The following is a 27523-nucleotide window of genomic DNA, read 5'->3' as shown; positions in this document are numbered from 1 at the left end:
CTGAAGGAAGGGGCTTTTAAGGGGGCTGGTGAAGTCACAAAGCAGTTGCCAAACAATGAAACGCGACGATGTGTCCAAAGTGGGGGCAGATTGACAATTGTCCAAATGGACAAAGATGTCTCCTTTGTAGGGAAAATTGTTCCAGAAATAATGGGCTTTTCTTCAACAAAACAAGACATCACAATCGCGGCTTGAAAGAAACACCTTAGCCACCCTCGGGGTCACGTTGATATCTCGATGGACTCAACTTGTGCCCTTGGAGTCAATGGTTTGTAAATAGGCTTGTAACCTCCTCTAACCTTGTCTGGATGGCTGGATGGCTGGCCTTTTGAAGAATGAAGTTAAGGTCCTTTCAGCCAGCCAATAAGCATTTTCAAACTATTTGCCAAGTCACAAAATAAACAGGGATTGTTCTGAAAACCGGGCTTGAACCAGGGACCTTTAGAACTTCAGTCTAACGTTCTCCTAAGTGAGTATTTCAGCTTCTGAGGTGGTGTTCTGCTTTTTCAGTCGTGGGTAAATGTTGGGGCAGGGTGAAGCTGTGTCTGTGCCACGTATGTTGCTGTGTACCTGGTTCAGTGTGTTCTCATCTTGGGTTGGAATGTCCCCATGCTGGTAACGGGTGGGGAATACAGTCCGTTGATGAGGATAAGAGCTACAGAAAATGGGAAGGATTTCACTGGTTGAAGTCTCCAGCTACCATAAAAACGATCATGGGCCACAAGCCTGTTCTGAATCCCGCTTTGGCCAATCGACACTACATCAACTCAGCAGCAGTCCTTGTTAGTATAGTGGCCAGTATCTCCGCCTGTCGCATGGAAGATTGCGCGGTTCGATTCCCAGACGGGGAGTTCCTATTTTGTATGTCACGTTGAACCTTGAGCAGGGTTGCGGTTGCAACAACCAGTCCGGGAGAACAAGACCTCTATTCATCTTCTTCTCCAAGTGCTCAGCTGTGTTGTACAATCTGACAGTCCTTTGCTACCAAATCATTCCAGTCGTGGATAATGGACCTCACCAGGAAAATGACAGCTGTGGGATTTCAACCAGTGGCTCCTGAGCGAAAGGAGCCTTAATCTGGTTCTTTAGACCACTCATCCACACAACCCAAAACGGTGCCCTGATCAGGAAAAAACTGTGACCTTGTGAGGTTCGCTGACAACGGAGGACACTTAATGGAGCCACACAAAGCTGGGTACCTGCACTGTTTACGTGTCCGTTGACCAGGTTGCAGATGGATTGTCTTTGTTCCTTTTGAAAATTCACATTTTAACACCCCATTTATGAAAGACGTAAAGACCATCAGGAGGTACACCGGGATTCGATTGGCGGACTTGGAATTGTTTTTATGTGCAGTGACAGCAGTTCACAGATAGCGCTGAAAGATGACCCGAACCGTTCGACCGAGGACTAAGACAAATCCTATCTCCACTCAAAACCTAACCAAATGTCAGTTCCCTGACCGGGAATCGAACAACGGCTGCGGCGGTGAGAGCACCAAGTCCCAGCCACTAGACCACCAGGGACTGCATCATGGCTGCACTCTGATAGGTAGAGACTGTGTCGCTTTGACGTACTCCAGCAAAGGAACCAAAACAGTTCTGAGACTGGACCGTCTCTGCCAACGCTGCATCAGCAGGGGAATTAGCTCAAATGGTAGAGCGCTCGCTTAGCATGTGAGAGGTAGCGGGGTCAATGGCCGCATTTTCCATGAACTCATTTGTTTTTTTGATGAAATGTTCCCAAGTAGCGAATACTAATCCGGGCCCCAATCCTGATATCTAGGCCAAACACAGCCATCGGTATCACCCTAAACCCAGTCCTAACCTAAACCCAGTCCTAACTGCATTCTCCCCTCTAGCACCTTGTCTTGTCTTGTTGTGGGATCAATGCCCGCAGTCTCCAAGGAGCTCTTTGCCTTTTGTAGAAGAGATGTTGGGATTGGATCTACCCCTTAGCATCCGACAAATACCCCAAACCAGGAGAATTACCTCAAATGGTAAAGTGCTTGCTTAGCATGCGAGAAGTAGCAGAGTCGATACCTGCATTCTCCAAGGAATCCTTTGTATTTTATAAAAGAGATGTGGGATCGGAAATGAGTCCAGGATCTATCCCTCAGCGTCAGACAAATACACCAAACCGAATCCTGGCCGCGTTCTCTAGATTGGTCTCTTATCATGGAATAGTGAAGAAACCCAGTACGTGATTTATTGTTCTCAAGTAGCGCATCAAGGTGACCCCAACAATTCCACCGAGGGCTTGCAGAGATGAAGAGGCCCCAGTCCCGAAATGTCCACCCCCAAGATGGACTGAGGTCTTAAACTACCCGCATGGACAATCCAAATATCTTCTGGACAAAAAAAGTTTGTGGTCAGACAAGACAAAGGTTGAGCCGGTCACCTGAACATGAAACGTTTGATCTGAGTGTCCGGGATTCAAGTCCCTGTTCAGGTGACCAGGTCTGAGGTCCACTTGCAAACGCCTCCTTTTTGCCCTCAAAATACGAGGGCAACAGGACAATCCCTTGGTACTTTATGGAAACTACATGAGGAGCCTGGCTTTTAACTGGAACTGGAAAGACTTGTGGCCCCGCACACAAACCAAGTATCTTCTGATCAGCTGATCCTTAACATCAGCTGTCACAGACATTGGCGTCGTTTGGGGACCTCATCCTGATCCACGGTTACCACTGATTTGTAGAGTAAGTGTCAGGTTCAAACTCCCGTGACACTTGTAAAAACACTGAAATACAGAAATACAGAAGAGAAAGACAACAATATTCAAAGTTGCTCGCAGCGAGGAGAGTGAAACCACATACCCAGTGACATGCCGCTCCACTCTGAATATGCAGTTCACACTCCCCTCTTTTTATTCTCTTTCGGGGGTCCCTACTACATGGTCGTGCAACTCTAAGGGGGGGTGGAGAAGGCAGTTGCACGAGCTGTATTTGTTTGTCTATGTGTGTTTGTATGTGAGAGCAATTACTTTTAATGTTTTATGAGTTCTTATCTTAACACATTCTTGCAGGATTAACATGAGCATCTGCAGAGTCGCTGTTGGTGCATCCAAGCTCCTCCAGGACCTGGGGGTCGCTGAGGGTCTCTGATTAGGGTCACGGGAACATTCCTTCTTCAGCACATTCAAACACTTTCTATTGTCTAAGCAAATGGATATAAGGGTGATAACTAACAAAATAATACCTGTATCTACATTTTATTCTAACACTCACCCGATATGCGCTCCGCAGCGCCTTGTCATTCCAGCCGCTCTCTGTCGCTATCCAATCAACTCAACAACCCTCTGCAGGAGCGCAGCACACAGCAGAGGGCGGAGCCTCTCCGACCCACACGTCGGCTCCAAATCCCTCCTCCTGGGGCTCTTCCGGCACCACTCCTCCCTCCCTGCTCCAGCAGTGGAGCGCCGTCTGATGACGTCGGGAGTGTTGTCCCCATGCAACTGGGAGCCAGTTGCCTTTCGTCAGCGGAGAGGAGTCACCGTCCACGCCGGTGGCTGTGCCTGTACTGTGGGAGTCCTACACACAATTTCCCGCTGTCCAGTTCGGCCAGCACGCCAACGCTCTTCCTCCACCAGGGATATTCCCCAGCTGCTGGCACTGCCCGCTCCAACCACATCGGCTGCGTCATCCGCTTTGGTGGGCCGACTTCAGGTGGAAGGTACGATATCCTGGGCGGGGGAAGCTTCTCCTACCACAGCATTAATTGACTCTGGGGTGGACGAGAACTTCATTGATAGCGGACTGGTCAGTTCTCTCAACATTCCTGCTGTTGAGCTTGTCCCCCACAAGAATGTCCGCTCGCTAGATGAACATCACCTGGCATGCATTACGCATCAGACGCGCACCATATCCTTGGTGCTGTCGGGTAACCACCACAAGGTCACAATTATTTTTCTTATGCCCTCTCGCTCAACTCTGTTAGTACTCGGCCTCCCCTGGCATCCCGTGTGTGTGTTGTGATTGTGATGTTTTGTCATTCAGCGCCACTTTGCAGTTTGTTAAAATTTGCTGCCAGCCAATCAGGATGCGACACAGACGTCAGACAAGTAAAGAGACACGCCTGCCACGCGGGCATGATTACCATTACCATTACCATCGATCAGGGATGGCAACTGAATTAAGAATCAATGCCAGAAACCTGCAACAGGATTTCAGATAATGTTTTGATGCAGACTGGTCATGATGCCTCTGAAGTTCACCAAAGCAGACCTGACTTAAGGTGACTACACTTCCAAAGTTCCCAGTGATGACTGAACCTCTCGCTTCTTGTGTTCCCCGAGAAACTCGGTCAGCTGTGGATTTGATCAAAAAGGCCAGGTTAAGCAGAAAAAGGCCTGCTCGCGGGAGACTGGGGTTCGATTCCCCGACGGGGAGTTCCTCTTTTGTATGTCACAATGTCAACAAACAAACCCTTCTCATTAGAACAAAACCTCTCTTAATCTTCTTCTCAAGGTGTTCAGGTGTCTTGTACAATCTGACAGTCTTTTGCTGCCAAATCATTCCAGTCGTGGATAATGGAGCTGACCAGGAAAATGCCAGCTGTGGGATTTCAACCAGTGCCTCCTGAGCTTAAGGAACCTTAATCTGGCGCTTTCGATCACTCATCCACCCAACCTAAAACGGTGCCCTGATCAGGAAAAAAAACTGTGACCTTGTGAGGTTCACTGACAACAGAGGACACTCAAAAGGAGCCGCACAAAGCTGGGTACTTGTACAGATGTCAGCAGCAGAGTGGCGCAGTGGTAGCGTGCTGGGCCCATAACCCAGAGGTCGACGGATCGAAACCATCCTCTGCTATGGCTGTACTCTTTACGTGTCCTTTGAAGAGCTTGCAGATGTATGGTCTTTGTTACTTAGCTGACCTGGTCCAGTGAAGAGTTCACGCTTCCTTTACTGCTGTTCTCGATGCATTTATTGCTCTTGAGTGCATTCACACGCCATTGCGGGACATTGAAGCATCGTGAAACACCGTAACTGTCCTCACTAGTCCATTGTCACTCTTATGGACTTGAAAAATCCCAGCCAGTTTCCATTCGTTTCGGGGAACCTCCTCCTCTTTGACGATCACCACATCTCCAACTTGCATGTTTCTTCTTGGCGTATGCCATCTTTGTCTCAGAGCAGTGTTGGTCAGATACTCCTTCCACCATTTGTTCCAGAACTATTCCGACAAATATTGCAATTATCTCCATCTCATTTTAGTATACAAGTCCATCCATCCATCCATCCGTCCATCCATTTTCCTCCGCTTATCCAGGTCCAGGTCGCGGGGGGCAGCAGTCTTAGTAGGGAAGCCTAGATTTCCCGGTCCCCGGCCACCTCCTCCATCTCCACCGGGAGGACACCAAGGTGTTCCCAGGCCAGCTGTGAGACATAATCCCTCCAGCGTGTCCTAGGTCTGCCCCGGGGCCTTTTCCCGGCTGGGTATGCCCGGAACACCTCACCAGGGAGGCGTCCGTGAGGCATCCGGACTAGATGCCCGAGCCACCTCAACTGACTCCTCTCGATGTGAAGGAGAAGCGGCTCTACTCTGAGCCCTCCCGGATGACTGAGCTCCTCACCCTATCTCTTAGGGTGAGTCCAGCTACCCTACGGAGGAAACTCATTTCAGCCGCCTGTATCCGAGATGTCATTCTTTCGGTCATGACCCAAAGCTCATGACCATAGGTGAGGGTGGGAACATAGATCGACCGGTAAATTGAAAGCTTTTTTAACCACGACGGTCCTTTACAGCGACCGCATTACTGCCGAGGCTGCGCTGATCCGTCTGTCGACCTCACGCTCCCACTTTCCCTCACTCGTGACCATACCTAAGATACCTAAACTCCTCCACCTGGGGTAGGACCTCATTCCCAACCCGGAGGGAGCACTCCACCCTTTTACGACTGAGAACCACGGCCTCTGATTTGGAGGTACTGAGTCTCATCCCAGACGCTTCGCACTCAGATGCAAACCGTCCCAGTAAGCGCTGAAGGTCACAGCCCGTAGAGGCCATAAGAACCACATCATCTGCAAATAACAGAGATGAGATTCTAAGGCCCCTGAAACAGATTCCCTCAACACCTTAGCTGCGCCTAGAAATTCTGGGATGTCCATAAGTGCACTTGGCACCAGGACACCCTTGGCTGCAGGTCTATGATCGACTTTGCAGTCGTGTCATCAGACCTGCGTCCGCATGTTCTGGACAGGCGGGTGAAGAGAGGGGCTGAGCTGTCAACTGATCACCACCTGGTGATGAGTTGGATTAGATGGCGAGGGAGGATGCTGGACAGACCTGGTAGACCCAAACGAGTAGTGAGGGTGTGCTGGGAACGTCTGGCAGAGTCTCCCGTTCGTCGAGTCTTCAACTCTCACCTCTGGCAGAGCTTCGCCTGCATCCCGGGGGAGGACCGGGATATTGAGTCCGAATGGGCCATATTCCGTGCCTCCATTGCTGAGGCGGCTGACCGGAGCTGCGGGCGCAAGGCGGTTGGTGCCAGTCGTGGCGGCAGGCCCCGAACCCGATGGTGGACACCAGAGGTCAGGGCCGCCATCAAGCTGAAGAAGGAGTCCTATCGAGCGTTGATGGCTTGTGGGACTCCGGAAGCAGCTGACAGGTACTGTCAGGCCAAACGGTTCGCGGCTTCGGCGGTTGTCGAGGCAAAAACTCGGGTGTGGGAAGAATTCGGTGAGGCCATGGAGCACGACTTTTGGTCGGCCTCGAAGGGGTTCTGGCAAACCGTCCGGACCCTCCGAAAAGGGAAGCATTGCCCAGTCCACACTGTTTACAGTGGAGACGGGGCCTGCTGACCTCGACTGGGGATTTGTTTTGGTGAAGTAGGTGCAGACACATCTATTAAAAAGTGAAAATACAAAATATACAGTATACAGTATAAATATATGTACACGGTCTGTTTTTGTTTGTTGTTCCGGAACTGCAGTCTGATTGTTTTTCCTAAGAGTCCAAACTGAGCGTTAATTTAACGCATATAGAGTGTCAAAGTGGCAGGATGAGGCAGAAGTGGGGTGTGAACAGTGTCGGGGGGGGGGGGGGGGGGGGGGTTCCGGGACTTGTTGATGAGGCTGACAGCAGACGGGAAGAAACTGTTCTTGTGGCGTGAGGTTTTGGTCCTGATGGACCGCAGCCTCCTCTCAAAGAGACTGTGTCCGGGTTGAGAAGGATCGGCCACAATCCTTTTCTGCACGCCTTAGGGTCCTGGAGGCGTACAGATCCTGGAGGGACGGGAGATTGCAGGAGATGAGGATGGACTCAATGATGGAGCTGTAGAAGTGCACCAACATTGTCTTTGGCAGGAAGAATTTCTTCAGCTGCCATAGGAACGTAGGAAGTACATCCTCTGCTGTGCCTTCTTGATGAGGGAGCTGATGTTCGGCTCCCACTGGAGGTCCTGGGAGATGATGGTACCCAGGATGCGGAAGGACTCCACAATGTCAATCGTAGAGTCACAGAGGGTGATGGGGACAGGAGAGGCTGAGTTCTTCCTGTTGTCCACAACCATCTCCACTGTTTTTAAGGCATTGAGCTCCAGGTTGTTCAGGTTGCACCAAGTCACCAGATGGTCAACCTCTCACCTGTAGGCAAACTTGTCGCCGTCAGAGATGAGTCCGATGAGAGTGGTGTCGTCCGCAGACTTTGGGAGCTTGACAGACTGGTGACTGGAGGTGCAACTGTTTGTGTACAGGGAGAAGAGCAGAGGAGAAAGAACGCAGCCCTGGGGGGATCAGGTGCTGACGGTTTTTGTATCTGAGATGTGTTTCCCCAGCTTCACGCACTGTTTCCTGTCAGACAGGAAGTCTGTAATCCACCTGCAGGTGGAGTCAGGCACGCTCAGCTGGGAGAACTTCTCCTGGAGCAGAGTTGGGAGGATGGTGTTGAAGGCGGAGCTGAAGTCCACAAACAGGATCCTAGCATAGGTTCCTGCGGAGTCCAGGTGCTGGAGGACCAACACACCAAGGCAGCCGTCCGCAGCTGTCAAGTTCCTTCTTGCCTTGCGCATCCCCTGAACTTGAAAAAGGGGGTCTGAGTAGCCACACTGAGGAAAGACTGGATTCACTCGATGCTTTCGCTGTTTTTGGGTTTTATTTGGTGAGGCACAAGTCTTGTTGTGACAATGTACAGCACAGCACAGCACAGCACAGCGTAGTGTAGCACAGCAGTGTAGCACATAGTGCATAGGTGAAAACCTTCAACAAAAAAAAAGGGGAAAGTATAAGTATACACAATATACATATTTCTAAATATATATAATATGCTCAATAATATACATATGCAAGTATTTATATAAGATATAAATCATGTTCAGCAGTATATTAACCATTAAACAGTTTAACAACGGTTGGAATAATTTTGTCCCCTTAACCTGCATTTATTAACTTATTCTTTACTTCATTATTTCGTTATTTTATTTGATCTATTTATTAAACCATTTGCATTGCCCCCATCTTGCCACGTAACTAAAATTATTATTATAAAAGCTCTAAATAATATAGGCCCACTGAAAAGAAATGAGCATAGCGCGTTCCTTCGATGCCCAAAGCTCGCTGATCAGCTCAATTGGTGCCAATTAAATGAACCACCGCGAGCCGCCGTGTGCACCTACGCGACACAGGCGATCGACGGTGTTCCAGACCCCACTTTCTAACTAATTGCACCGTGTTAATACTTTTAATCTAGTACCAATAACTAAAGTGAGGCGCGCGTCACCAGCGGCCATCACATCCAAAAAAAAGCCGTGCCTTACGTGGCACGGGTGCGTTAAACCACAGCGCTAATATTAAAAGGAATTTCTTACCGGCTGCCTCTTCAGTGTTGTATAGCTCCAGTTTGCGCAAGGTTTGGGGTGCAGTTCTGACTACCTTCTCGATACCACTTGTCTGCAGCCTTACCTGCTGAGAAAGGAAGTGCCCTAATGCAGACGCCCAGGTGCGCTTAAAACTGATTCCCACTTCCGGTTTAGATGTTCCCCACCTGATCTCCCGTGTTTAATTTAGTAAAATAAGGTGCTAATTGCAACGAAAATTTATTATTCCCTTAATGAGGGCCATGAAAAGTATTTTTTATTTTTATTTATCTTTTTATTTATTTTTTTCCTGTCTGCCTTATCTAAATTATTTTGGACAAGGGTTTGACTTGACAGCAGCGCCATTTTGGAAACACGTGGTGGCATGGGAATAAATGACTACATGGTAATCAGGTGGTTAGGTGTCAGTGGTTCCAGACACATGGGTTGTTTACATTGTCCACAGTAAGAGGGTGATTATTCACAACAGACATGGCTTCCTAAAGAAAGGTTCTCAAGGAACTATCACTCAACCTGCCAGCACTGTTTGCTGGGACTGAAATGAGCACGCTTTTGATGGTTCTGATCTGGCGCTCCCAAACACCTCCCATATGGCTTGCATTTATGACAAAGTTGCATTGCTTGTCTGCCAGGTATTCTGTTACTCTTTCTGTGTTTATTTCCTTTAGAGACTTTTCCATTTCATTTTTAGTTCAAACTAAGTATGTTCCCTGATCTGATCGGATGTGCCAAACAGCACCTCTGATGGCAATGAAGCATCTTGGAATGAGTCAGTGGTCAAGTCCTCCAGCATCTCTATGTGAACACCTCCAGAACATAGACAAGTGAATAGTAGACTGTACTGTTTTTGTTCTTTACGCCCTTGTTTTGTGTGAAAGGGGCCAAAACAATCCATGCCACCATAGGTAATTGGTGGAGAAGGCTCAATGTGGTCTTGAGGTAAGTCAGCCATCTTTTGTTCCTCTGTGGCTCATCGAGCTTTCCGGCATGGGATGCACTGTCAAATATGTTGAGCCACTGCTTTGCTCCCTCCCACGATCCAGTAGTCATTTGCTCTGAGTTAATTCAAGAACCAATATAGTTCTGAGACTGGACCTTCTCTGCCAATTCAGGAAAAGCAGGGGAATTAGCTCAAATGGTATAGCGCTTGCTTTGCATGTGAGAGGTAGCGGGATTGATTGCCTAAATTCTACAAGGAATCCTTTGTTTTATTGGCTAATTGTAGGCCATTCGCGCACCCCGAGGTTACAGATGTCAAAAGTAAGCTTATATTCAGCAGCACAGTGGCGAACGGTAAATTTATGTCCACAGGTTCCCGATTTGTACAACCCGGCATTAATACCTCTTAGTGTAATTCTACCTTACTGGTGGATGCCTTCTTCTGGTCGCTCCTCAGGGCTGACCTCTGGTAGTGGTGCGGTGGACCCGACGTGAGTGATAGGTTACCGACCGAGAACATGACTGGTGTTTGTGCCCCGATTTCTTTCCTTCCTCCAATGAACCCATGACCGTGGCTTTATTAGCACCACGCTCTGACCAACTGAGCTAATCGACCACAGGACACCATTGCATCAAATGTTTCCAGCTAAAATCGACTAACTCATCCTTAACAGACCGCATTCTCCGTGCCATGCTGTTTTCTTTACCTTTACCTGGTCGGTTGGTTGCCTTGATGGGGGTGTTTCGCAGTTCACTGGGTTCTGCGCTGTTAGTTATGGGGCCGGGGGGTTATGAGGGGCAGGGTGTTGTCGACGGGGGCTTTTGTTGTTCCTTCACGGTCCGCATTCTCTGCACTCGTGGTCTAAATTTTGGGTAGAGGATAATGGGGTCCACTGCCCCCATTGATCTGTTCCTTGCAGTCTTGGTGACTGAGAGGATTGTTGACGCTCTGCTTTGACATGCTGTTTTGTTTACCTCTCGAGGGTGTTTCGCTGGTGACAATTGACACTTTGGTCTCCCTCCCTTGTATGAACATGTTTCCCCATTGGTGAACTGTTTTTGTGTCCGTGCCAGATGCACAGGATTTCCTTTTCTACTAAAGGCACCATTCAAGTCAAGTTTGCATGCTTCACAGGCACGATGCTTTAGTTGGTCAAATTACATGTCTAGCAAAGAGGGGCTCATTGGTTCCAATTCCAGCAGTCCTCTACTGGTATTTCCATACTTTTTTTTATCAGAGGTCATGTTGAGATACAAAGCCTGTTTTCAGGAGAAATGCAAGACCCCGGGATACAATAGGTCTTCTTTGTACACTTTTCAGCAGCAGACATTTTGAAAAGCACCCCTGGTTTACTGCCCAGGAGTAACAGCCTCGGCCACTCTAGAAGGAAGGGTGACGCCACTTCAAGATGCAAGAAGCTGTCACTAGTGGGATTCGAACCCACGCCTCATTCGAGACTGCAATCTGAAGGCAGTGCCTTCGACCACTCGGCCACCCTGACCCTCCAGAGGCCACTTTTTAAAAGGCATTCACACACTCTGCGTTTTGTTTCCCATGTGGGTATTATGTTATGTTAGTCCAGATTAACAACCTAGTTATTTGTGTCAGTCCCAGGGACCATTTCCAGACCCTCGTGTGACACTTATGTTGGACTCTTTTGGAGAGCCCTTGCATTCTTCCCAATAGGTAAACCCTTTGTATCGGTGCCAAATATATACGGGATTCCCCACCTGCTGACCGAATGACACACGACAAATGGCGTTGTCTCAACGTTGCAAGCAGTTACTGTCTAGAAGAGTAAAGGCAGCATTGCCAGGTTGACATGCTCAGCTGGCGCTATGGCTTCACTGGTGAAAGTGCCTGTCTAATAAACAGGAGATCCTGGGTTCAAATCCCAGCAGTACCTGGGTGCTTGGTCCGTGAAACTTTGGCAGCTGAATTTTGAGCCACGTACCTCTTTTTGTCACTTGCCCTTCAAAAACGAGTCTACGGTGCATCCACACCTGACATGATTGTTGTGGATCCCGTTACGCCAGAAGGTGCTTGAATCCAAAGAGTATGACATTGTGATGTTTTGTCATTCAGCGCCACTTTGCATAGGCTCAGCCACTTTTCTCCGACAGTACAACCCCATGTGGCATTGGTGGTTCAGTGGTAGAATTCTCGCTTGCCAAGAGGGAGGCCCGGGTCCAATTCCCAGCCAATGCAGTGTATATCAGCTTATACCTTTCTTTAGAGTTCATGTGAAAAAGTACAAAGGCTCTTTTTCCTGCAAAAGGGTAGAACTCAGAATGACACCTGAAACGTAAGAGAACGGACCACCTGACAGTTAAGGTGGACAGCACTTGAGTATTTGCACATTTCTGTCAGAAGTAGAAACTTATTGAAACCTTACTGCAGTGATGCTGATGTAGTCTCTGTGCAATTGCTTGTGTTGTTGACATTTGCTGCCAGCCAATCAGGATGCGAGACAGATGTCAGACAAGCAGAGAGACTTTGGAGAAATGAAGTCAGGTATTTGAATCCCGTCTAAGCCAGCAGTCAAGTCACAGTTTTCTTCTCCACAATATTATTTTTTTCCAATTAATCCCTATATAATTACAAATTATTCCTATCAGGCTTATATTGATACCAGTGCTTGAAATAAAATACAAAATCAATGCAATGTCACAAAGAATATTTATTTATCAGGTTGCCACACTCAAGAACACTCTCAATAATAATAAAAAAAATCTACATGTAAGCAGTTATGAATAATGAATATACACATTGTTCATTTATTTTGCCGCCTTTGTTTCTCCTTTTCATAAAACGGAGAGGCCTGGAACTCCCTCCAGCTCATCTCTTTTCCCATCCTGTGCTCTCTATAGATGGAGAACACTTTGGCAGGACAGTAGATGTACTTCTCTGAAGCCAGTGTGGATGCGGGGGCTTTTCCGGCCCTGCTTCAGCTGCATCCTGCAGAGGCACTTTCGGACAGGGGGTGGAGGAGATTCCTCCCTCTTTCTCTTCTTCTGCTGTTTTTCCTCCACCCTTTTTCTTGTCTCATCCACCTCTCGCTGGAAGAAGTCTGTTTGACTGAAATCTTTAAATGGCATCTTCGGGTCTGTCAGACCTTCTGCAGCAATAAGATTATCTGACAGGGCCTTGTTGATGAACGTCGTGGTTGATGTCCCATCCACTTGATATTTTCATTTTGGTTGGCCACAGCACAGACATGGTTTTTGTTTGAGTTTTTTGACACAGGAGGTGGTTGCTGCTGCTCCAATGGGGTATGAGCAGGTGGTGGTGGTGAAATAACCATCACTGCAGGCAGTGTCACTACAGGCACAAGATGCAACTATTCCAACAAAGGTACAAATGATTACGTTTTTACCTGGCTTTGCTTTGGCTGAGCGAGAAGTCCTTTCAGGCAAGAAAACAGCAAAAAGCAACACACACCAGCCGTGACTCAGACAAAACACAGAATACAAACAACAACACGATTACGGCTACAAGCTATCGTTTTTTGGGTGAGAACCATGAACTCTTACTCAGAGGTGCGGATTGCTCATTCTCGCTGCTTCAAATTTGCCTGCGAGCAAACCTTGAACTTTAGACTCAGATCAATCGAAATGGTTGCCGACGCTCTTTCTCTGTCTTGTTGCCGTTTCTCATTGAGGTTTCCTGACTGAGAGCAGATCGGCCTCACGGCTGGTTGGTTGTCTCCCGTGGACGGGCAGACCTTTCCAGCAAGCATTGGTAGTGCTGGCCTGGTCGTTTCTTGCTCGGTCTGGCTGCACTCGCAAGCCAAGGAGCTTGGCGCGGTGCTGCACCTGCCTCTTGTTTTAAACACGGGATAAGGGGAGAGCGCGAACGCAGTCCCCCACTACCACAAATTATGCAGTCGAGATTCCCGCATTTGGGGAATTCGCAGAGGTCAGCTCAACCCATGTGCAATGGCTGAGCCTCGCCCTGGGTGAACCACCTTCTTGATCATGGTATCTCCCCTGGCAGGTAAGTATGAGTTGCACCGGTCCCGCCCGGACTAGTCTCTCGCACATGCCACATGCTGAGTGGTGGTCTCATCAGGTCGCCCACAACAAGCCCAGCCACTTGACCTGTGTCCAAATTCAGAGACATGACTCTGGTTATCTCAAGGAGTCAGTCTGTATGGCACTCTTGTGACTTCATTCTGAGCAAAGGCAGCGGCAGCAAGTGGCTTAGTGCAGTTGCTGCAGACGTTCAATGCGGAGACTGAAGTACTGACTCAACGTCCCTAGTCACACCATGTAACATGAGAGGCCAATATGTTGAACCCTGACACGTGTAGATGTGCAAGGTCGTTGTGAGTCAGTGGGTTGTCAGGTTCAAACTCCTGTGACACTTGTAAAAACACTTAAATGCAGAAATACAGAAGAGACAGACAACAATATTCAAAGTTACTCGCAGCGAGGAGAGTGAAACCACATACCCAGTGACATGCCGCTCCACTGAGTATGCAGTTCAAACTCCTCTTTATTTATTCTCTTTTGGGGGTCCCTACTACATGGTCATGCAACTCTAGGGGTGGCAGTTGCACGAGCTGTATTTGTTTCTCTATGTGTATGTGTGTGTATGTGTGTGTATTACTTTTATTGTTTTATGAGTTCTTATCTTGACACGTTCTTGCAGGATTAACGTGAACATCTGCAGGGTTGCGGTTGGCGCATCCAGGCACATCCAGGACCTGGGGGTTGCTGGGGGTCTCTGATCAGGGTCACAGGAACATTTCTTCTTCAGCACATTCAAACACTCTTTCTATTGTCTAAGCAAATGGATATAAGGGTGATAACTGATGCTATATTCATTCTATCTACATTTTATTCTAACAAGGATCTATCCCTGAGCATCCGACAAATGCTCTGTCTCACCCTAAACCCAGTCCTGACAGCATTCTCAGTCGAGGACCTTGTCTTATTGTGTTGTCCCTTGTGTGTCCATGTTTTGTTTATATTTCTGTTGTCAGTCGCTTCAGGATGACAACGGTTTGTGCTTCAAGATGACCCCGACCATTCGACCGAGGCCGAAGACAAATCCTATCTCCAGTCAAAACCTACCCAAATGGCAATTCCCTGACCGGGAATCGAACGGTGAGAGCGCCGAATCCTAGCCACTAGACCACCAGGGACTGCTTTATGTCTGCACTCAGCAAAGCAGAGACAGTGTCACTTTGACGTACTCCAGCAAAGGAACCAAAATAGTTCTGTGACTGGACCTTCTCTGCCAACATTGCAGCAGCAGGGGAATTACCTCAGATAGTAGAGCGCTTCCCTTAAATGTTAGACCCGAACCTCTTTTGTTTTGCTAATGTGGTCTGTTTTCTTAGCCCCGCAAATCTCCAAATGCACAATGTTTTTGCCTTTGTCGAGAGCATTGTAGTACTTATGACATTTATGCTACATATGACATCAGAAATGATGGATATTTCTTCAACAGAACATGACGTCTGATTCAAAACATTTACTTGAAATGTTGGAGAGAAAAAAATGGAGTCGCTGAAACACATATGCAAGGCACTGCTGGGATTTGAACCCAGGACCTCCTGTTTACGAGACAGGAACTTTGACCAACTAATCCACAGCGCCGGCGAAGGAGTGTCTTCAGTGTTAGGCGAACTACTGCATAACGGAAACCACACCAGTGGCCAGGCTTTCAACAGGACTGGTGAAATCCTGCCAGTGTAAGCGGACCGAATCCACAATTATTCTCCTCCTTGGTCTTCGCTGTGTCAAGGATGAGGATGTTGTTTGCATGCAACGACACCACAGCGGCCACCTCCTTCCTATAAGCCCCTTCGTGCAGGCCAGTGACGCACCTGATCAGTCATCCGGGAAATATGGATTGTGTGTCCAAACTGGGGACAGATGCCCGTGTACACACCTTCAGGGATCAAGCACATATCCTTGTTCCCATTTGTCACCTTGATTTTTTTGTGAAAGAAGGAATTGAACGGCCTTGCTTCCACCCAGTTTCCAACTAGGGACCTTTTGCATGTAAGGCAAACGTGCTAACCACTACACTATGAAGGGTGAGCCCTTTAAGGGGACTGGTGAAGCAGTTGCCAAACAATGACACAAGACAATGTGTCCAAAGTGGGGGCATATTGACAATTGTCCAAATCGACAAATGTTTCTCCCTTGTAGGGAAAATTGTTCCACAAAGTATGGGCTTTTCTTCAACAAAACATGAAATCACAATCACGGCTTGACAGGTTTGGCTTGTAACCTGCGATTGGCGCATCCAGGCACCTCCAGGACCTGGGGGTTGCTGGGGGTCTCTGATCAGGGTCACAGGAACATTTCTTCTTCAGCACATTCAAACACTCTTTCTATTGTCTAAGCAAATGGATATAAGGGTGATAACTGATGCTATATTCATTCTATCTACATTTTATTCTAACAAGGATCTATCCCTGAGCATCCGACAAATGCTCTGTCTCACCCTAAACCCAGTCCTGACAGCATTCTCAGTCGAGGACCTTGTCTTATTGTGTTGTCCATTGTGTGTCCATGTTTTGTTTATATTTCTGTTGTCAGTCGCTTCAGGATGACAACGGTTTGTGCTTCAAGATGACCCCGACCATTCGACCGAGGCCGAAGACAAATCCTATCTCCAGTCAAAACCTACCCAAATGTCAATTCCCTGACCGGGAATCGAACCCGGGCCGCGGCGGTGAGAGCGCCGAATCCTAGCCACTAGACCACCAGGAACTGCCTTATGTCTGCACTCAGCAAGGCAGAGACAGTGTCACTTTGACGTACTCCAGCAAAGGAACCAAAATAGTTCTGTGACTGGACCTTCTCTGCCAACATTGCAGCAGCAGGGGAATTACCTCAGATAGTAGAGCGCTTCCCTTAAATGTTAGACCCGAACCTCTTTTGTTTTGCTAATGTGGTCTGTTTTCTTAGCCCCGCAAATGTCCAAATGCACAATGTTTTTGAAACACATATTGTTGGAATAAAGCACATTCAATAAGCTTACTTCATATTATCCAAGTTACTATTACATGCACATAGATCACACGTTTGCACAACTCATCACATTCCTTTAGACACTCAATAACAGGATGTCTCCTTGAGACATTCTGCTTTCTCAAAATAAGCTTGATGTCTCCTATCTGTCTTTGCTTTCTCAAAATATGCTTGATGTTGAAACCAGTCTCAACCGTGTGAACTGTTCCCCCTCCCTTAGACGATTGAGACCTATGTAATAGGGCACACCTAAACTTTAATAAAAGAAGGAGAGCAGAGACTGTTTTTCAGAGTAGGTTGGATGAATGTTACTGAACAGTCTCTGATCACTCTCCTTGCAAGCCTATATCTCACGTCTTTGTGTCTTCTTTCACAGTTAGTGATAATGTTTTGGGTTTAACCCTAACATTAAATTGGTCCTTCGAGCCGGATTCCAACAGACCCGACAATTCCAGCGTGGGAGAGAGATCCAGGCAAGTCTGTGGCCACAGCGACCAATACCCTTTCCGGGGCTGGGATCCGACGGTTGACGGAGATCCAGGAACACGGAGACGTGAGTAGAATATTTCACTTAAAAAAGGAATGTGTGACGAGTGAAATAAAATACCGGTATTCAAGGGGTGACGAGTTAGGCGATAAGGTATAAAAACCCTGCAGGTCAGACAGTTAAATTCCGTAGGTGGGTAGACGCCCCTAGTTGAAACAGACTAGTTAAATTCTACACAGGACGGCAGAGTCCTCTGTGCTGAAAAATAGAAGTGTACCAAACCCTGACAATTCTAGACTCTATCAGGTAAACAAAGACCAGTTAAAGTCCCCGCGAGGGCAGACTCGCCTGTTGAAAAGGATACAGTTAAATTCTGCAAGCGAGGGCAGACTCGCCTGTTGAAAAGGATACAGTTAAATTCTGCAAGGGCGGCGGCGTCCTCTGGCAAAAGGAAAACGCGTTAAAGGTGTGTGAACATGTGTGTGTGAATGGGAGTAAGATTACCACTAGGTTTCGAACTCCATACCAAACAGTGAGATTGTAAGTGGTGACTTGTTGTGGATGCAAAGGCAAGAATTGTCCGCCCTCACCGGGGTAGAAGCTTGACAATTACCACAATAAGGCATTGATCACCACCTCACTAAGAACATCCCCAACTATTAGGACTCCCTAGGAGCACTCATCTTAGTTGGGACCAAATTGTCAAAATGGGAAAAGGGCAAAGTAAACAACGTAAAAAAGTAATAGACAGTCTAGAATGCAAAGATTGGATAATGGTAGAAAAACAGGATCCAGATGCGTTAAAACCGTTACTGTATTGGATAAAACAATACGATTTTAATGGCAAACTTTCTACGGCAGGAATAAAAGACTTACAGCAAAAAAATCAGAAACAAAACAAACTGTAAGGAAAAACAAATGAACAAAGAAGGTATTCAGCATACTTACGTATGGATGAAAATAGCAGGGCAGAGAGAGACAGGGAAAAAGAATAGACAAAAAGAGTACAGGGTGGCAGAAAAATAGGAAAAAAAAATCCAACAGGATACCCAACAGTACCTGTTGTACCGCGGATGTGATATCACAAAAACAAACAAAAAAAATAAATTAAAAAAATAGAAAAAATAAAAAACTCAGCACAGGTGAGCATGTGACCTGTTGTGCCGAAAAGACAATCTAGAAAAGAAAAATAATCCGTAGAGCAGGCTCTACGCCGTGTCTCACCAGGCACGAAGAGAAAACAAAAAAAAACGGCTTATGGTATACCACTTTAATCGTAAATATTAGTGTATGTGTGTCTGTTAGTTATTGGTGCCATTATTGTTTATGTCTAGGGGACCTTCCTGTCTCACGCAGGACACACCCCTTTTGCTTCAAAATGAATTAAGAAGTAAAAATTACTTGAGGGCCAATATTAGTTATATATAACACCAAAATATTTGTGTTTGGGCATATCAGCGCTACCTGGGAGCCCTTTACTTTTTTTGAGTAGAATATTTTTTATGTCAATGATTCCATTCTTCATGTGTCTTTTCCTAAAAGAGACAATGATGAATGAAAGACTGTGGGCCTTTTTGTAAATGCATGCTATTTTACATTTGATTGAAAATGCAAAAACTAGACACCTTCAATGCGGAAGATGTTTAAAAGTATTTCCAGGCTAGTGGACCTAATGGAGGAAGAGGAATATATGTATATAGACCGAAGTCAAGGGCATGGCCGAGGAGACATTTACAAGATAAAATAGAGTGACAATATTTATTAACCGGTGAAGAGGAGGAGTACTTAAACGGTATTCCCGAAACACTATGGTCAAAAGGACCATCGGACGTAGGATTAATTAAGGGAACATTACCAGTACAGATTAGAGCAAAAACTGAACACAGACCTTGTGTGCGTCAATACCCGTTGAAACCAGATGCATATGAAGGAATAAAACCTGTGATTGTTGAATTGATAACAGCTAAAATACTAATTGAATGCCCAGATTCACCGTGTAATACACCCATTTTTCCGGTTAAAAAGACTCCCCCTTCTGTTGGTTGGAGGTTGGTACAGGATCTAAAAGAAGTAAATAATGCAGTAATTCAGAGGGTGCCATTTGTACCTGACCCACATACTCTTTTGAATTATTTAAGGTCAGACGCTACATACTTTATGGTAGTAGACATTAGTAATGCATTCTTTTTAGTTCCAGTAGATAAAGACAGTCAATTTTGGTTCGCTTTCTCTTTTAGAGGGAAGCGATATACATATACAAGATTACCTCAAGGTTACTGTGAAAGTCCCACGATATACTCTCAAGTGATGAATGCAAGTTTGTCAACTTTTAATCCACCAACTTTAAATCCAAGGAATAGTCAGATACTCACGTATGTAGATGACATACTTATTGCATCAAAAACGAAAGAAGATTGTGAGGTTGACACTTTGGCAACCTTAAAACATTTAGCAGAAGAAGGACACAAAGTTAGCAAGGCTAAATTGCAATTCTGTAAAGAAAAAGTTAAATACTTAGGTCACCAATTAAGTGCAGGTGGAAGAACTATTCTAGAAGATAGGAAAACAGCTATCCTGCGAGCACCCAAACCCCAAACAAAAAAACAAATGATGTCCTTTCTAGGACTTACAAATTATTGCAGGATGTGGGTACCTAATTATTCTGAAATATCAGCTCCATTGCAGGCCATAATGTATACTGAAGATATAAAAATGACAGATAATCTTAAATGGACTCCTGAGGCAGAAAAGGCCTTTTGTGATCTCAAACAAGCATTGGTTAGCACCTCTACGCTAGCTCTACCTGACTATAGTAAAACCTTTTACCAAATGGTCGATTGTAAAGCACATTTTTGTCACGGCTTGGTTGGGCCAGGATCCCAGACGCGGAGGCAGGAGGCAGGTGAGTACAGTCAAACAGTTTATTGAGTCCAAAAGGGTAACAAAAGGCGATGGTGTAGAAAAGGGGTACACCATGGAAAAAGAATATATATATATATATATAGAGCAGGGCTGGTGGAGGCTCGAGCCGCTGAACGCATAAACTAGAGTAACAGGGTTTGGTAGCATCGAGTGACGAAGGCGAATAATCCAGCGACGGCCAGCAGTTAGAGGTGAGCTTAAATACAGGACGGGGGTCATCAGCTTCAGGTGCGTTCAACGGCTCCGCCTCCAGCCAGGTGCAACAGATCTGGAGTAACAGAAAATGACAGGAGGGAGAAAGAAGCACAAACAAGGGCAACCGGACGTGACAGTATCCCCCCCTTAAGGATGGGCGCCACCTGGCGGCCTACCTGGCTTCTCCGGGAAGCGGCTGTAAAAGTCAGAGAGCAGTTTAGGATCCAAAATGAGGGCACGAGAAACCCATGAGCGGTCCTCGGGGCTGTACCCCTCCCAGTCGACCAAGTACTGGAAACCCCTGCCCCTTCTTCTCACATCCAAAATGGCCTTGACCGAGAAAGCCGGGTGGCCGTCTATTAGCCTGGGAGGAGGTGGCGGCACCTCCGGAGGGCTGAGGTCGCTGACGCTGACAGGTTTAATGAGGGAGACGTGGAAGGTGGGGTGTATTCCCAGGGCATCTGGGAGGCGCAGCAGGACAGAGGAGGGGCAGATGACCCGTTCCACAGGGTAAGGACCGATGAATCTGGGCTGTAGTTTCCTGGAGTTTGTGTGGAGGGGCAAGTCCCGAGTCGACAGCCATACCCTCTGGCCAGGTTTGTATTCGGGGGCCGGCAAGCGGTGGCGATTGGCCAGACGCTGGTTGCGCTCGGCTGTGCGTGCCAGGGCCTTCCGGGTGTTTCGCCAAGCCAGGCGAGCACGGCGTAGGTGGGCAGAGATGGAAGGGACTGCAGACTCTGCCTCCAGTGAAGGAAAAGCTGGGGGCTGGTACCCATACGCTCCGTGGAAAGGCGAAAGGCCTGTGGCCGAGCAGACGAGGGAATTGCGGGCATACTCTATCCACGGCAGGTTGATGGCCCAAGAGGCGGGCTGCTGGTGGCAAACGCAGCGAATGGCAGCCTCCAAGTCCTGGTTAGCTCGCTCAGACTGGCCGTTCGTCTGCGGGTGGTAGCCTGACGACAAGCTGGCGGTAGCCCCCATGGCCCTGCAAAAAGCCCTCCAAACTGCCGAGGAGAACTGGGGACCCCGGTCAGAGACCACATCGAGGGGGATGCCGTGGAGCCTGAAGACATGGTGGACCAGGAGTTGAGCTGTCTCGAGCGCCGAAGGGAGTTTGGGGAGGGCAACAAAATGGGCCATCTTCGAGAACCTGTCGACGATGGTGAGGATGACTGTGTTGCCGTTGGAAGGGGGAAGACCCGTTACAAAGTCCAAAGCCACATGGGACCACGGCCGGGTGGGGATGGGCAGAGGGCGCAGAAGACCGGCTGGAGCCTGATGGGACGGTTTATTTCTTGCACAGGTAGTACAGGCGGCCACAAACTCCCTGACGTCAGCCCGCAGGGAAGGCCACCAGAAGCGCTGAGACAGGAGGAAGATGGTGCGTGCAATTCCAGGGTGGCAGGCGAGCTTGGACTCATGCGCCCAGCGAAGGACCTGAGAGCGGAGGCCCGGGACCACGAACAGACGCCCGGCCGGGCAGTCACTCGGGGGGGAGGAGTCCACCATGGCATCCATTACCTGCTTCTCTACCTCCCACTGAAGTCCCCCCAGGATACGGGACTGAGGAAGGATGGTCTCCTTGGGAGGAGCGTCCAAGGGTGGGGAGTACATCCTGGAGAGGGCGTCGGGCTTGCCGTTTCTGGAGCCAGGGCGGAAGGTCAGGGAAAAGTCAAAACGGGTTAGGAAAAGCGCCCATCGTGCCTGCCGGGGGTTGAGCCTGTGAGCCGAACGGAGATAGGCCAGGTTTTTATGGTCCGTGAGAACAACAAAAGGGACCTCAGAACCCTCCAGCCAGTGCCTCCACTCCTGCAGCGCCAAGACAACGGCCAATAATTCCCTATTGCCGATGTCGTAATTTCTCTCTGCCGGGGTCAGGCGACGTGAGAAGAAGGCGCAGGGGTGCAACTTGTGGTCGGTGGTGGAGCGCTGGGAGAGGACAGCCCCCACGCCGGTGTCGGACGCATCAACCTTGACAAAAAATTGAGACAAGGGGTCAGGGTGAGCCAGGACAGGAGCCGAGGTGAAACGCAATTTAAGGTCTTCAAAAGCGGCATTGGCATCTGGGGTCCATACAAACGGACTCTTAGGGGATGTGAGACGGTTCAAAGGTTCTGCAACCCGACTGAAGTCCTGAATAAAGCGGCGGTAAAAATTAGCGAAGCCCAGAAACCTTTGAAGGTCCTTCCTTGATGTAGGAGGGGGCCACTGGACCACAGCCTGGATCTTGGCAGGGTTGGCTCGGAGTTGCCCCTTCTCCACAATGAACCCCAGAAAAGAAACAGAGGGAGCGTGGAAAGTACATTTCTCCGCCTTGACAAAAAGTCTGTTGGCAAGGAGCCTCTGTAATACCAGCCGCACCTGCTGGGTGTGTTCCTCAAGAGAGTCCGAAAAAATCAAAATATCATCCAGATAAACAAAAACGAAGCGACCAAGCATATCGCGTAGTACGTCATTAATAAGACACTGAAAAACGGCGGGTGCATTGGTGAGACCAAAAGGCATGACGAGGTATTCAAAATGGCCAATGGGGGTGTTAAATGCGGTCTTCCACTCGTCCCCCTTCCGGATGCGGACGAGGTGGTAAGCGTTGCGGAGATCAAGTTTCGTGAAGAACTTAGCAGAACTGAGGGAATTAAATGCGGAATCCAATAATGGGAGTGGGTATTTGTTCTTGACCGTGATGTTATTAAGAGCGCGGTAATCAACACAAGGGCGGAGTGACTTATCCTTCTTCTCGACAAAAAAGAAACCGGCAGCTAACGGGGAGGAAGAAGGGCGAATGAGACCAGCGGCGAGCGAGGAAGATATGTAATCTTCGAGAGCCTCCCTCTCAGGCTTAGACACGTTATACAGCCGCGAGGAAGGGAGCGCGGCGCCGGGGTGGAGATTAATGCAACAGTCGTACGGACGGTGCGGGGGGAGTGACATGGCTCTGTGCTTGCTGAAAACGTCTCGAAGGTCATGATAGACAGGAGGAACCGAAGTAAGGTCGATCCTCTCTGGTGCGGGGGCGCGAGTGTCTGAGGGACGGGGACACGCCCCCCTGATACAGTGCGTGTGACAAAAAATGCTCCAGCTAGCGATAGCTGGTTTAGACCAGTCTATGTGGGGATTGTGCCTGCTCAACCAATTAAGCCCTAATACTACCGGGGCGGAGCGCGAGGGAATGATAAAAAAAGTCAAGTTCTCAATGTGATTGCCTGCCAGGCGGAGCGAAAGGGGGCGGGACTGGTGAGTGACGTTAGCCAGATGACGCCCATCCAGAGAACGAACAACTTTGGCAGAGGATAACGGTATCACAGGAATAGAAGAATTAACAACAAACGCCTCGTCGAGGAAACAGTCGTCCGAGCCAGCGTCAATAAATGCCGTGATATCAACACAGATATCCGACCAAGAGAGTGTACCTGGCAACTGTAGTCGATTGGTCGCTGGCGTGATCGCGGAAGTGGGCGTGGTCGGAGGCTCCACCGGCGAACCAGGAAGAAGCTTGGCCGACGCTTGGGAGCGTTGGCTGTCCGGGCGGACGGGACAGCGGGAGATCGTGTGGTCCGCATGGCCACAGTAGAGGCAGAGGTGGAGCCGCACCCGACGCTTCCTCTCGGCCGACGTGAGGCGATGACCACCAAGCTGCATGGGTTCCTCCAACGCCAGCATAGGGGGCGTGCCCGAGGGAATGGATTGCCTGCCGTCAGAGGGGAGAACATCGAAGGAGCCCCAGGCGAAGGGGGGGTCGGCACGTCGGAGCAGCCTGTCTTGCTCCCGGAAGTCCAGGCGCTTCTCGATGCGCACCGCCAGGGCGATCAGGTCGCCCAGCTCACCCGGCGTCTCCAGTGGAATCATATGGTCCCTTATCCGCTCAGCGAGCCCATCGGAAAAGACGTCCAGAAGGGCCGAAGGGTTCCAGTCGCTCTTTGCCGCGAGCGCGCGGAACTCGATGGCGTAATCGGATACGCGACGCCTGCCCTGGCGAAGCCTCAGGAGGGAGAGGGCAGCCTCGCGGCCGGGAGGGTCTCGTTGGAAAACCTGCTCCAATGCCCTCGCAAAAGTGGAGAAGGAGGAGCAGATGGCTGAGCGTCGGCTCCATTCGGCCGTGGCCCAGGCCCCCGCCTTGCCCGTGAGGTGGGAGGTGGCGAAGGCCACTCGGGCGCGCTCCGTAGGGTAAGCGGCAGCTTGGAGCTCGAAATGTAGCTCGCACTGGGTTAAAAAGGTGTGCACGTCACCTGAGTCCCCGGAGAATCGCTCCGGTCTTGAGAGCAGGGGACACGGGGCTGCCGGGCTGGAGACTGCGACCGAGGGAGGAGGAGGATCCGGCGCTTGTGGTGCTGTGAGAGCCGGGTGGACCTGAATGGCGGACAGCATGGCGCCGAGCTGAGCCTTGAGTGCGGCCATGCGGGCGTCTTGACGCTCTGCTAGGTTGTGCATGCTAGCTCCAAGTACGCCGAACTGTTCCTCCTGCTGGGACAGGCGCAAGGCTTGGAGACGAAGGGATTCCTTGACGGGGTCCGCGTCGACGGGGTCCATTCTGTTGGCTGGATTATTCTGTCACGGCTTGGTTGGGCCAGGATCCCAGACGCGGAGGCAGGAGGCAGGTGAGTACAGTCAAACAGTTTATTGAGTCCAAAAGGGTAACAAAAGGCGATGGTGTAGAAAAGGGGTACACCATGGAAAAAGAATATATATATATATAGAGCAGGGCTGGTGGAGGCTCGAGCCGCTGAACGCATAAACTAGAGTAACAGGGTTTGGTAGCATCGGGTGACGAAGGCGAATAATCCAGCGACGGCCAGCAGTTAGAGGTGAGCTTAAATACAGGATGGGGGTCATCAGCTTCAGGTGCGTTCAACGGCTCCGCCTCCAGCCAGGTGCAACAGATCTGGAGTAACAGAAAATGACAGGAGGGAGAAAGAAGCACAAACAAGGGCAACCGGACGTGACAATTTTATGACATCTGTCCTAACTCAAATGCATGGCAGTAAGTTACGTCCTGTGGCATACTATTCAACTAAATTAGATGCTGTCGCTCGCGCAATGCCCCACTGCGTTAGAGCGGTGATTGCTGCATCTTTGGCTGTTACATCAAGTGCGGATGTGGTCCTTTTTCATCCTTTGGTGTTAAAGGTTCCTCATGCTGTCTCCGCTTTGCTATTACAAACCAAAATGACCTTCTTGTCACCTGCAAGACATTTGTCGTGCATGTCCATTCTGTTGTCTCAACCACACTTGACAATAGAACGGTGTACAGCCTTGAATCCAGCAACGCTTATACCTACTAGTGAGGATGGCAGTCCTCATGACTGTCAAGCCTTGGCTGAACAAGCTGCTAAGAGTAGGCCAGACTTACAGGATACACCCTTACCTGAAGGCCATATTCTGTTTGTAGACGGTTCATCACGAAAGGATGATCAGGGAAAAACGAGAACTGGTTATGCTGTAGATTATGCTGTATGATCAAATTTTAAAAGCTGATGCTTTATCCCAACATTACTCTGCACAAGCAGCTGACAACTGGGCTGCATTGTTGAGTCATGGGAAATCGCATGTCTCAACAGGAGGCATGGTGAGCCTAATATCAGCTGTCTACACTACATATGGGTTTCATTCCTATTCAAAAAATTTTTGTAGAGCTCGTTTAGTGTGTGCTAAATATAACGCACAAGGTAATTTACGTCCACAAAGAGGTCAGTTTCCTAAACCAAGCTATCCATTTCAACATATACACATGGATTTTATCGAATTAAATCAAAGCGAAGGTAAAAAATTCTGTTTGGTTATAATAGACTCATTTTCTAAATGGATAGAACTATTTCCAACAAAACATCCAGATGCACTTATAGTAGCAAAAGCATTGTGTAAAGACATTATACCAAGATATGGTATTCCAGAAAAAATATATAGCGATAATGGCTCACATTTTGTAAACCAGATTATAGATAACATAGGCAGAGCATTTCATATTGATTTAAAACGACATTGTGGTTATCGCCCACAGAGTGCAGGACTAGTAGAAAGAATGAATGGAACAATAAAAAATAGATGAAAGAAATGCATGGAAGAAACAGGCAGACAATGGACTCAGTGCCTAGACTTGGTCAAACTACACATTAACATAACTAGTACCAACGGGTTAACACCTTATGAAATTATGTTTGGGCGACCATACCGATTACCATACTTTAAAAATGAATGGGAAACGAATGAAGATAGCAACCTAGCAGATTATATGAGAAAAATGTTGCAAAATATCAACAAATTAGACAAACAAAATAATGATGAGCAAACATCATCCGTTTCATTTACGTAACTCATTGTAAAAAGGTTCTACAACATGACTAAATTAACTGCTTCTATCGTGATTTTCAGTGTAGGAGTTCTTATGTGCGTCATTACCACAGCATTGTGGTACTTATTATAATAATAATAATAATAATAATAAATAAAAAGGGCTTGTTGGGAGGGTTTCTTTGGGTTCCTACCGTCCTGCAAGGTAAAGTCCGACTACAAAGGGGGCTGCACTTTTAGTGTGTAGTCGTCTCAAACCCGGTGAAGATTGTCCACAGCCTTGTAGGACTTTAGAGGGAGCCGGGGAATACCTGTCAACATGGCCTACGTTAAAATAGGCATAGCATTATTGGTTACAGTGGCTATTGGAATGATCATTACAGGCACAGGCTTACTCCTTCATGACCAGCTGCAACAACCGGACAGGCGACGTTTTTCTGACCTAAACATAAAACAAAACATCACGGATCCTGCTTGTGGCCAACACCAACATTTTAGTCTGCTCAGAGTATGTATTCCACAAAATAAAACTACAGTCATCACTCTAACAGTTAAGCACTTACGTCACAGGGGAGTATATGCTAAGCCAGATGGGAGTCCTTGGTACATGATTAATGATAGAAAAGGGGGTTGGGAAACACTAGTGGCAGATCCTCAAGGTTACGACTGGTCGTCATATACTAAAACTAGTTACGCTAAACATCAGAGGCCACTAATGTCACTTGTTGAGAAAAACCAAGGTAAGACTTTAGTTTTGACTGTAGATTTGACATCAGGACAGCTCCTAAGCCCAATTCCAACCAAAGATACTTCATGTGTGTGGTTGGGATGCACCTGTTGGGAATTCTTGTTATGCCAATGGAGGACAGGCTACGTGTTACCCAA

At 48.2% G+C, this 27523-nt stretch overlaps 3 non-coding genes across 3 annotated transcripts; all 3 read right to left on the bottom strand.

Moving 5' to 3' along the window:
* Nucleotides 1-13597: 13597 nt before the first annotated feature.
* LOC131119394 (U1 spliceosomal RNA) lies at nucleotides 13598-13761 on the bottom strand. Its single transcript, XR_009126344.1, has one exon. It is a non-coding gene; the product is annotated as a U1 spliceosomal RNA (small nuclear RNA).
* A 1528-nt stretch (nucleotides 13762-15289) lies between these two features.
* trnat-cgu (transfer RNA threonine (anticodon CGU)) lies at nucleotides 15290-15363 on the bottom strand. The gene has a single exon. It is a non-coding gene; the product is annotated as a tRNA-Thr (tRNA).
* Nucleotides 15364-16416: 1053 nt separating this feature from the next.
* Nucleotides 16417-16488, bottom strand: trnae-cuc (transfer RNA glutamic acid (anticodon CUC)). Its single transcript has one exon. It is a non-coding gene; the product is annotated as a tRNA-Glu (tRNA).
* Nucleotides 16489-27523: the final 11035 nt, after the last annotated feature.

This window comes from Doryrhamphus excisus, unplaced genomic scaffold, assembly GCF_030265055.1.
Source record: "Doryrhamphus excisus isolate RoL2022-K1 unplaced genomic scaffold, RoL_Dexc_1.0 HiC_scaffold_26, whole genome shotgun sequence".
Lineage (NCBI taxonomy): Eukaryota > Metazoa > Chordata > Actinopteri > Syngnathiformes > Syngnathidae > Doryrhamphus > Doryrhamphus excisus.
The sequence above is the reverse complement of the archived record's forward strand: the minus strand, read 5'-3'. Positions and strand labels throughout refer to the sequence as shown.